General features: G+C 51.7%; 1 long non-coding RNA gene across 2 annotated transcripts; it reads left to right on the top strand.

Moving 5' to 3' along the window:
- Nucleotides 1–725: 725 nt before the first annotated feature.
- On the top strand, nt 726–6,580 carry LOC137858427 (uncharacterized). 2 transcript variants are annotated; one of them, XR_011097712.1, is made up of 4 exons: nt 726–1,191; nt 1,293–1,339; nt 1,448–1,494; nt 1,914–6,580. It is a non-coding gene; the product is annotated as an uncharacterized lncRNA (long non-coding RNA). The 2 variants fall into 2 exon arrangements; XR_011097713.1 differs by having other exon boundaries at nt 726–1,176.
- The last annotated feature ends 4,234 nt before the right edge of the window (nt 6,581–10,814 follow it).

Below are 10,814 nucleotides of genomic sequence, written 5' to 3' on the forward strand. Positions count from 1 at the left end.
CTTTCTGCACAGCTAAGCCCCATAGCCTACGTGGCTGCGTTGAGCTGTGCGTTCCCTTTGGTTGTGCTGCGCTCCCAAGCAAGGACACGAGGCCTAATGCTTTCGTAATGTCACGTTCAGCTTTCATAGCTCTCATTTCACAGGGTGGGTGGCATCCGCAAGGGTTTGCGAGCAGAAGCTGTAGTGCCCAGGGAAGCACCTAGTCCCTCTCCAGCTGCATGGCCAAGTCACTGAAGGCATTTGGAGAGAGGTGGCGTTTAGGGGAGAAAACCCCGAACATTTCAGGAGCATCCCCCGCTCAGGGAAGGAGCAGCCACATCTCCCTGCAGCTCTGCCTTCACCCGCTCACCCCAGCAGCTCTCTGCATGCTCGGGAGGGGAGATCAGAGCCCTTTCATGGTGTCCTGATGCTCCTCCTGCCTTTTCAGTACAAAATAGTGCCCTGCCATGGGGCACGTGGGCTCTCTCCCGCTGCAACACAACCAGCAACAAGCTGCAGTTTGGGGGGGACCCCTCTAAAGCCCTCTTTAGAGCAAGGAGAGGGGGAAAAAGCCTATTCCTCCGGAGGAAAGGGTATTTCGGAGCAACGGGTGAGTCAGAGCCAGCCTCCCTCCCACACAGCCTCACTATTTTGGCTCCCAGGCGCGCACACGCTCGCACGGCTGCTCCGTCTCCCCTGCCGCCCCCAGCCGGGGGCACGGCGGGGCACGGTGCGTGTTGGGGACCCATGTGTGACCCCACTGCCACGGCCCTGGGGGCGCACGGTGCCTGTCCCCAGCACCACAGCATGGGGAGCAACTTCAGCACACGTGGACATCAGTGTGCGGGGCACTGAGTGGCATCCCCATGTTTCGGGGGGCAGAGCACCTCGTGATGTCCATCATCCCCAGCTGCTGGGCATAGCAGAGCCAGAGCAGCCAAAACCATGGCTCCATCCCTCTGCAACAGGACTTCTGGTGCTAGTGGAGATGGGTTTGAGAGAGCAGAAGGGTGAACAAATCCCACCCAACCCATTGCAACCTGGAAAGGGTTAAGGAGGAACCTCAGTGCACCTAATCAAGCACCTAATTAACACCTGCTGGCGAACAGCAGCATTTAAAGGAGGGACAGGGCTGTAGTGAGGCTTTTGCAGGGAGGGCTGGAGGAGCAGGGGGCTTTAGACCAACAAAGGTTCTAGGTGAGGGGGTTCTAGGTGAGCTATGGTGTTATTAGGGGCTACTAATCCTCCCAGAGGCTCCTGGAGCTACATGAACAAGTTTGGTGCAAGAGATAAGAGTCTGAAGGTTTTTTTAGGATGAGGTGAAATGGACCCCATGGAAAGATGGATTCAGCTGGAGAAGGTGTCGGTTCTAGGTGTCGGTTCTAGGTGTCGGTTCTAGGTGTCGGTTCTAGGTGTCGGTTCTAGGACAACTTTGGTGCAAGATAAGAGTCTGAGGGTTTTTTTTTAGGATGAGGTGAAATGGACCCCATGAAAAGATGGATTCAGCTGGAGAAGGTGGGTACAAGGATGGGAGCTTGCTGATGCTGGAAATGTGAGAGAGCTGGGGCAGGGGAGGAGATGTTTTGGGGGACACAAGCTGACCAAGGCCTCAGAGGGTGCAAGAGCATGTGTTTACCTGTGGTTATTTGCAGTGAGGTTAAATGGATAAGTGCTTTTTGCCTGCTATCCTGGCTGCTGCCCAGGCTAGCTGTGCTGGAGCTGTAACTGGGTAACTGGTGCTTCATCTCCGGGCTGGAGGAGCATTTGCTCCCCCAGTGCTCAGCATTTGCTGCCCTGCCGCTGGGTGGTGGGGTGCTAGGACTCAGCTTGCTAAGGATAAAACAGGGGAATTTAATACTCCTGAGTTGCTTGCATTCCAAAACCTGGTATGAAATCCCTGCTTATGTTTAAATAATCTGTATGTTTGAGTAAAGGATTACGAGCCAGCGGAGGAGGCAGTACTTCATTTCTCTCAGGGAAGTGCAGAAGGGAGTCCTTGGAAAAGTCAACTTGCTGAAGAGCAGAAGGGGCAACCTGGGGATGCTTCCAGCAAGCTCCGAATGAGAGCAAGAGCCAGGAGACAGCTGCTCGCAGAGGCAGGCAAAGCAATAAATAGTGAGAAATAACATTTAATTACTTCTCACTCCTACTAGTCTGCAGAAGATCTCTGATGCTTCCCTGTAGTGAGATCCTACACCTCTGATCTGTGGTGTAGAGGGACCCATGTGATGGCTGTAGTAGATTATTCATTGCTGAGGTGATAAATAAGCCTGAGTAGCAGGGATCAGAGCCTGCTGGCTGGGCTGCAACCCCTTGTAAAGCCATGGTGGGACTGCAGCATGGACAGAGCTGCCTGAATCTGGGCTCTGATAGCTGAGATGTGGCAAGTGGAAGGGTGTGCCTGAGCCCAGCTGGCTGCCAGGCATCCTGGAGACGGTCAGTGGAAAGTATGACCCTGGTCAGCTGGGCATGAACTTCTGATGGAGGGTGGGAGGGAGTGAATGGAGAAGGAAAGGGATACCAGGGTGGCTGTTGTATAAATTTCACGGCATCATATTTGTTGGAAAATACCTTCAAGCTCACCAAGACCAACATTAAACTGACCTGCCAAGTCACGACATCATGTCCCTTGGGGATGTGGTCTCCACCACTTCCCTGTTCCAATTCCTGGCCATCCTCTCCATCAAGAAATTCTCCCTGACATCCAGTCTGACACCACTTGAGGTGCTTGAGCAGCTCAATATGCAATTCAATGTCCTCCCTGTAGTGAAGGGCCCAAACCTGAGCAGAGCATTCAAGGTGTGGTCTCGCAGTGCTGTGCACAAGGGGCAATCACTTCCCTAGTCCTGCTGGCCACGCTGTTTCTGCTGCAGGCCAGGTTTTCCTTTCTTTTGAAGGAAATGGATTAGGCAGCTGCTGAGACAAAATACCTTGACTCTCTGTTTTGACACCTGGAAGCATTTGCCAAATTCAGCAGGGTTTTTCTACCCACCACCAACCTCCTCCTCCATCTGTCAGCCCTTCCTCCCCAGCTGCAGTGGGGAAGCCAGCTGATGGGTGCTGCCGTGCAGGGCAGCTCCTCTATAACCCAGAGCCTCTCTGGTGCCACCTCTGCGCTCGCTTGTTTCCTAAATGGCAATTTGAGGCACACCGGGTAAACACCCTGTAACAGCTGGGTAATTAGAGGCTGTAAAAATGACTGCACGAGCCCCGCGTGGCACAGCAAGAAGGACTTGCCACATGGCCTGCATCGCAGGTAGGAAGAGAGGAGTATTCACTTGCAAGGAAACGGTATTTGCCCTGTAATTACCTTGGTGCTATGTAGTAATTACTACGTAATTAAATGGTCAACAGGCACTGTCTAAACAAAGTGGCCTTAAGTGACATTTCTGTCCTGAGGCTTAAAATACAGCGGCGTGGTGAAGGGGAGGAATGGAAAGGCACCGATGGCAGCGTGATGGATGTAGCAGCTCCCTGCCTCCCTTGAGCTGAAGCCGGAGTGAGAAGGAAGCATCCGACCTGTCGGTGCCAGCCTGCAGAGTGAGGGAGTGCACCCAAAATGAAGGAGGTAAGCACAGCGGTGCAGCCGTGCGCTGGATCCACACAAACCTCCCCTGTCCATGCTCCCTCTGCCCATGTAGAGATGTGAACTGCAGCGCGCGAGCCTGGGGTGCCCTCCTTGGCTGCTGGGGAACCCCACGTGCCACCAGCCCCCCAAACCTGCTCCCATTCCCTTCGGCATCACAGGGACCCATTGGTCCCCACGCTGTTGTGCTGCTCGCAAGCCAGCAGCGGCTCCTTCTCCCTGCTGCTGTGCCTCTGCCGCCGTGTTCCCAGCGCTGCGACTTGTCCTCGCCTGACTCCCGTTACAACTAATTAGCACCTTGACATTTACACAGCGAGCGAGGCAGCCTTGATGTTTGCGAAAGAACAGAAGGCACATCTGTCTGCATGATCCATCTGAAGAGGAGGAACATGGCTATGCGGTGTTTATAGCAGGCAGTTGGGGGAGGAATTAATTTACAAAATTTTTTGAATGAAAACAATTCCAATAACTTAAGTGCCCTCTCCCTCCCACGTCAGCTGTTTACAAACTGTTGAGTTGAATCTGTCCCACATGTCCTTTGAACCTACCAGTAACAGAGGGAAAAATTTGAAATGCATCATGAAAAACTAATTTTGAAAAAAAAAAAAAAAATCCTGCCCACGGAGTTCAAACAACTTGTCTTGCTTTAGCTTTTATACCAATCGTTATGTACTTAGACAATGTTACCAGAACCAGATTTAATTGACTCCGTTTTGCTCTTTAACCTCATTAAAGAGGAATGTAGTTGTTCCTCACTGTTGGCTGTCTCTCCCCCCTCCGCAGCCACCCTGCGAAGGTGCTTTGTGCGCGGCGGTGATTCATTTTGCTGCGTGGCAGCAGACCCAGGATGTTTGAGAGCTTCCAATTGTCATGGTGATGGAGCTGGGGTCTCCCCTCCTTCCCAGCCTGGGTTGCCCTGTCCTTATTCCAAAGGGAAGCTAAGCCCTGTGCTGCAGAGCATGGAGACCTTTAAGGGGTTGAAATACTAATCCAGCTGTAACTGGGGTGTGGAGGGAGGGGGAAAGCCCCCAGACCTATTTTACTGTGATTTCAGCTCCCCTGGTCCAGCACCCATCACTCAGGTGTTAATGCATGACGGCTGGGCCAGCCACTGCTCTCGTGGGACTGTAGGAATAGCACGGCTCTGGGGATGCACGAAAATGCGTGGAGGAGCTGGCAGGTGCCTGCCTGCAGTGCTGGTGGTGCAGCAGATGAGTCCTGCGTGCCCGCCTCCGAAACTCAGGCTGCCGGAAAGCAGCAGTTTTCAGAGGTTTGCCTCAAATTCCCGATGACTTGTTCCTGCTTCTAAGCGGTTGGGGTGGGGGGGGGCTAATTGAAGGGAAAGGGTTGCAATTAAAATGATTCTTGTCAGTTTTTTCTTAAGGAAATCTCTGGCTCATTAGCGTCGTGTAACTGTCTCCTGCACGACGTCCCTCGAAGCGCTCCAGAATCGAAGCTGAACTCTGCCCTCTGGTATTTAGCGATCTGCTGCAGCCAGGCCAGATGGTGAAGTGGGGGGGGATACGATCGACTCCCCCACCCCTCTTTTTGCAGGGAGGTGATGAAGGAAAGGCAGGTGAGCCAGCTATCCCTGAGCAGGGAGAAGTGGTGGGGTACCAGCTTTGTGGGGATCCCATGGCTGTGGTTTGGGGCTCGCTGTTTGCAGGTGGCGAGTGGTTGTTGTGGGGGTTGTCTGGGGTGAGATGTTGGGGCGCTGAGCCCAGGAGGAATGAGCCCTCAGCCCCACATGGGGAAAAAAAACCAAAGAGCTACAGATTATGCAGGGCTCTCCCTCCTGAGGGGCTGGCAATGCGTCCCCCCGCTCACCCCATCACACATCCCTTACAGGGACACATGCAGAAGACACAGCTGATGTGGAACAGGGTGCTCAGGATAGTGATTTATTCTTAGCTGCCACTCCCCCCTGTTGTTAAACATCTGTTTAAACACATGAATTAACACATCTACCAACAGCGCTTTGATTAAGGATAAAATCGCTTTATTTTACGGTGAGAGGTAACCTGAAACACGCAAAAGGAGGGAAGGCGAGGGGAGAAACACGTGCGGCATAGTAAGCAGCTGAATTTTGAAGGCTCTGGGACGGCTCCTCTTTATACCCTGCCTTGCTGGCTGCTCCTAGGCAGCAGTGCCCATAGCAACACTGCCTGGAGCAAGCGAGGCTGCACTGATCCCACTGGCATCCCTACCACGGGAGAGGGACCCGAATGAAGTCAGGCAGTGTGCTCTGCCCTGGCTCTCCCCCAGCCCCGCCGAGCAGTGCTCGTGCCAAGCATCCCATCGGGAGGAGATAAGGGGTATCGCATCCATCTGGGCTGCTCAATGAGAGCTACACCTCTCCCGGCTGTGAGTGCTGCTGATCTACAAACCTTCCCCTTTTTTATTAGCAACTTTCCCCATGTCGCCACGTTCCTGTGGGTTGGGGTTGAATGAAGAGAAGCTCCTGTTTTAATTTTTGCTGTCAGGAGTAACGGGTAAGTGTAGGAGGAGGAATATTAATCATACCCAGCAGGCATTCTTCAAACTTAGAAACAGCATAAGGAAGGAGCCCAAATGGTTTAAACATTGCGGGGACCATTTCTATGGGAGTCTCATGCTTGAAAACGTGCAGAATACTTTTTTTTTTTTTTTTTTTACCCCTATTTAGTTTAAAGGGGAAGCTGTCTCTCTTCCATCCCCTCTTTGCAGTGGGGACCAGGGTCTGCAGCCCTGATGTGCTGAGCAGGTCTGTGGTCCCAGGAGGGATGGAGGCATGCGGGGACATGGTTGCTCTGTTAAGAGCTCTATCACGTCAATCACCTGCTGCTTTTCTTAATTCCTGGACCAGCACCACAGAGGATCAGCAGGCTGATGGCTCAGCCTTAGGAGGCATGGCATTGCCCCTTGCTGATGGTTCACAGCCTCTGTGTGCTTTTCCTTCAGCCTGAGGATATCCCCACAGTGTGAGCATAGGTATAGGTGAGGAGCAGCATCCTTTTGTAATTCTTTCCCTTTTTGCTTTCCTCAACCCTTTTTTCTTTTTTTTTTTTTTTTGGGGGGGGGGGGGGAAGAAGGCCTTAGGTGAGGAAGACAGGTGTGGTTTTGTGGTCCTTGAGGCTGCCTGTCTTTTCTAACAGAGCTGGAAGAATTTGCACCTCCCATCTAATGGGCATGGAGTGAGGTGACCTCCTCTGCTGGCCCAGGGCTGGCAGGCAGCAAGGACAAAATGCCCTCATCCCAGGTGAGCCAGCTTAGTGGGGTCTTCCCAGGGACACAGCATGAGGCACCAGCCTTTCTCCCACCTCCTCTGCTCTGTTTGGTTAATATGTCACAGAAATCTTTCTCAGATCTGCAGGAGGCTACGGGGAACATCACTGCACTGCTGTGCAAAATTGCTATTCTCTTGTGTCTCGCCACTGCTGAAATTGGTTAAGAGCATCTGACTGGGAACCAAATTTCCTCTCCATCATCTCCTTAAGCATACAGAAAAGACTGTTTGGCAGATTTTACCATGCCTCGAACATGAGCAAAAAAAAAAAAATGTTCACAAAGCTGAAATCCTGTAATGAATTTTCCCAAATGAAACAGAGCAGTCCTGATGTTGAGCCAGTTTGTCTCACTGCCCTCCCCAGAAGGGCAGACCCCAGATAGGATGCTGGAGAGCGAGGCTTTCCCAGCAAAAGGGTTTCTGCTTTTTGTCAGGGGATCATCAAAACAGATGCACTAGCGGAGCATTTTGGGGTTTGAGACAAAACTTCATTCTCCCAGCTTAATCTGCCTCTTCGCAAAATTCCCAGCCGCTTCTGGTAAGGCATCCCAAACATGATGCTTGCGGGAGGCTGTGGCATTCCTCGCTCACAGAAGTTTGAGCCCTGGTTCCACATGTGCAAAATGAGTTTGTTCTTCTAAATCGGTGCATGTACTTTTCCAGGAATGCAGGGTTTGTTTGGGCCAAGAAATATGTCTTTGAATATGCTGGAGTCAAAAACACTAGAGGAAGGGGATTAAAAAGCCTTTTGGAAACTGCTCAGGTATGGCCTGGCATCAAGAGCCAAAAGCATTGTGGTATCTGGGGTTCGGAAAACTCCAGAAACCTCCCGTTGTGCTCTGAACCTATTTGTAAGGGTCTGCAGACTCCCCCAGCTCCGCAGCAGAAGCACCCAGAGTAGCAGCACAAAGAGCAGCAAGCTATAATTTGCCAACAGGGCCGTGTCCCTCAATGAGAGCTTCCTACGTGTCTATGGGAAGATTATCCTATCAAGTCCCATGCTGCTCTGAAAGGTAAGCATTTAAAACATGACTAACGCTGATAGATGCTATTATTCTATTTTATTCTGCAGCTTGTGAGTAATGTCTCATTATAAATGGGGACGCATTCAGAAAAACATCATCCTCCTGCCGGAACGTGGGCTCCTCGGCACGGGCAGAGGAGCCGGCGTGCGGCGGCACGTGGCTGCCTGAGGGTGGGCAGCATCCCCCTGCTTCTCAAGTCCGTTGTCCTCCTTCCATGGTGCCAAGCACTTGTGCTTTTGGGGTTTTCATCGCAATGAGAGGGGATGATCACGCTGTTTGGGGGGAAAGTTGAGGATTTTGCAAGCCCCCCCGGCCTGGTAGCGGGGCCTTGTCAGCCGCTGGTGCAGCCTCCTGGCTCATGGGCCGTAGCAGGCCTGCAGAGGCCACTTTGAATCACTGAGCAAACAAAATGCCAGCTCTCTAATAAAAACCCAGAGCCGTGTCTGCCTGATCAGCATACCTGGGCTATTGTGTCAGCTCTTCGGGGATAAAAATATCAGAGAGCAAGCGTGCAGCGGCCTGCAGCCGCGTGGTGGAGGGCCTGCCCCCACGGGAGCAGGCCATAGGGCTGCTGCCGGTGCTGGCATTTGGTCTGCAGGGCTCGGAGATGCTTATCCAGGGGCTGCCAGCAGCGTAATCACCTCAACACCCACATCTGGCTTCAGGCTCTCCCCAGGGCTCCATCCTCAGCCTTTAAGCCATCCCAACAAAGAGAGTTCAAAAATGCACAGGTGCCCACTGAACTGGCCAGGTCTGGCAAAGCGGCTTCTTTGTGGCTTTAAGCATTGTCTTGCCCAGCTTCCTGGGGTGGTTCGGTGGTTTGTGCTCCATCTGGGTGTCACCTGGCCAGGCAGCAGTGTCACAGACTTTCCCTGGGTCCCATGCAACCCAGTGACCTCCTCCTGCTTCACCCAGCATCCATGGTACAGGATCCTCACCGCCCTCCATCCACCCCTGACACTTAACTCTTTTCTGCCTCATGCAAAAGAAAATTAATTTTATTTATTTTTTTAATTTCCCAAGTGTTGATTTTTTTCCCTCACCTCCTGCTGTGTAGGTTTTTTTTTTTTCTCCCCCCTTCATTTTGGTTTATATTATTGGAACGTTTATTTCCTCTCCTGTTTTTATTTTGAAAAGGGGAAGAGAGCCCACATCCCCTGAGGTGTTATTAAGCTGAAAGGCTGGTGATTTGGCTGTGAGGCACGCTTGCACCTCCCACACTCGTGCAGTCGGTGACGCACACTGCAATCAATGGAGAGGGGATGAATAAACCCAGCGTTTGCTCCTCGCCTGCCATCCCCAGAAAGAAGGGGGTGGAGGAGAGAGGGAGGGAAAACTGTGCTCTGGGCGTGCAGTTTTAAGAACTGTTTTCTATCTAGCCAAGGGACACTAGCTAAAATATCTCTGTCACATGACAGGCCCTCTTTGTCTCGTGGAGCCATGAAGCTCATGAGATTGCTGCAAGCCTGGCTTTGGTGATTCTCACCTCATCATTTTATTTTATTTTATTTTATTTTATTTTTTTCCTGAGGCAGCACACTGCAATTTAAGAGTTTAGCATCCTGTCTCTTTGCTGTGCTGCTCTGTGTTGTTGTTCTCCAGCAGCATGTCCAAAATAAAAGGAATTGCTCCTTCCATTGGTGGGGTGCAAGTTATGGGGGCCCTCAAGGAGTGGGAGAACGTGGTCCTGCTCCTTCCTCTGCTACAACGGGCATGCCGTGCAGAACCGATGATTAGAAATGGCTGAGCTGGAGCCAGAGGCTGAGACTTCCTATGGTACAGCAAGGATCAGGCCCTCCTCCTCCTTGGAGAATGTGCTCCAGCCCCAGGAAGTCTTGTTTCCTGCAGAGCATAGTAACTGGAACTTGAAATAAGTTCTGGCACTTAATTATTATTTTTTTTTTCCTTGTCCTGATGTAGGTCTTGCCTTCCTGCATGCGACCATGAACTGCCTCCAGAAGTGGTGTGGTTCTGGCAGCTGATGCCCTACAGAATTAGGGGCCTGCAGCAGGGTTACATCTTTAGTTCGCCTTGGAGAGCTCTACCTGTCAGCCTCTCACTCCCAGACAGTACTCCTCCAGCCGTGCCCAGGGGAAGGAAGTGGCACTGCAGAGGCTGCTGTTGCTTGTACGAACAGTTAGCGCCAGCCTTCAGAGCTGTCACATTAAGGATGCAGCTTGGATGTAGCTATATCCTAGCTATGCCCATCACTCACAGGCACGTGCTTTCATGCCCCACGTTTCATGCCTCAGACTATTTTTAATAATTGATATTAACACTTTACAATGGAGGAAATGGACAACAGGCCATCATTTACCCACTGCATCAATAATAAATGGAGCAATGCCAAAACACATCAATAACAAGCTTGTTTGTCCTCCTCTCATATTTGCAGTGCTCCAGGCCTGCAGAGGTAGAGCACAGGCAGGTGATCAGGCAAGGTACCAGCAGAGAAAGCAATAAGTTGAGAAAACAGAGGGGAACAGAGTGGCACAACATGACCTTTAATGAGTCTCAAAGCTGGACAAAGCTCTGGGTGCTATGTGAAAGCCGCGCGTGCTATTTCCTGCAAGAACACCCCCTCTCCACCATTTTTTTCGTGGTCAATGCTGCATCCCCTAAAAACTGAAAACTTGAGCAAATGGTTTCTGACACAAGTACAGACCCATGCTCCCCGAGCCCCTTCTTGTCGTGCTGATGCTGGCGCCATCCCAGCAATGAGCGCAGCAGATGCTGAAACATCTGTGCTAGCTGCACCGCTGTGCGCTCCCGTGTAGCACGGCCTCAGCATAGGGGCAGCCCCCATTACCTATGGGTGCATTTACAGTAATGTTTTCTTTTCAGACTGGGGGCCTGACTGACTTTAATGGGCATCTCTGTCACAAGATCAGACCAGAGCTACACAAAGTAAAACTCTAAAATAGCTACAGCATGGATGTAGAACAGCCTTTGCACTCTG

This window comes from Anas acuta, chromosome 6, assembly GCF_963932015.1.
Source record: "Anas acuta chromosome 6, bAnaAcu1.1, whole genome shotgun sequence".
NCBI classification, from domain to species: domain Eukaryota; kingdom Metazoa; phylum Chordata; class Aves; order Anseriformes; family Anatidae; genus Anas; species Anas acuta.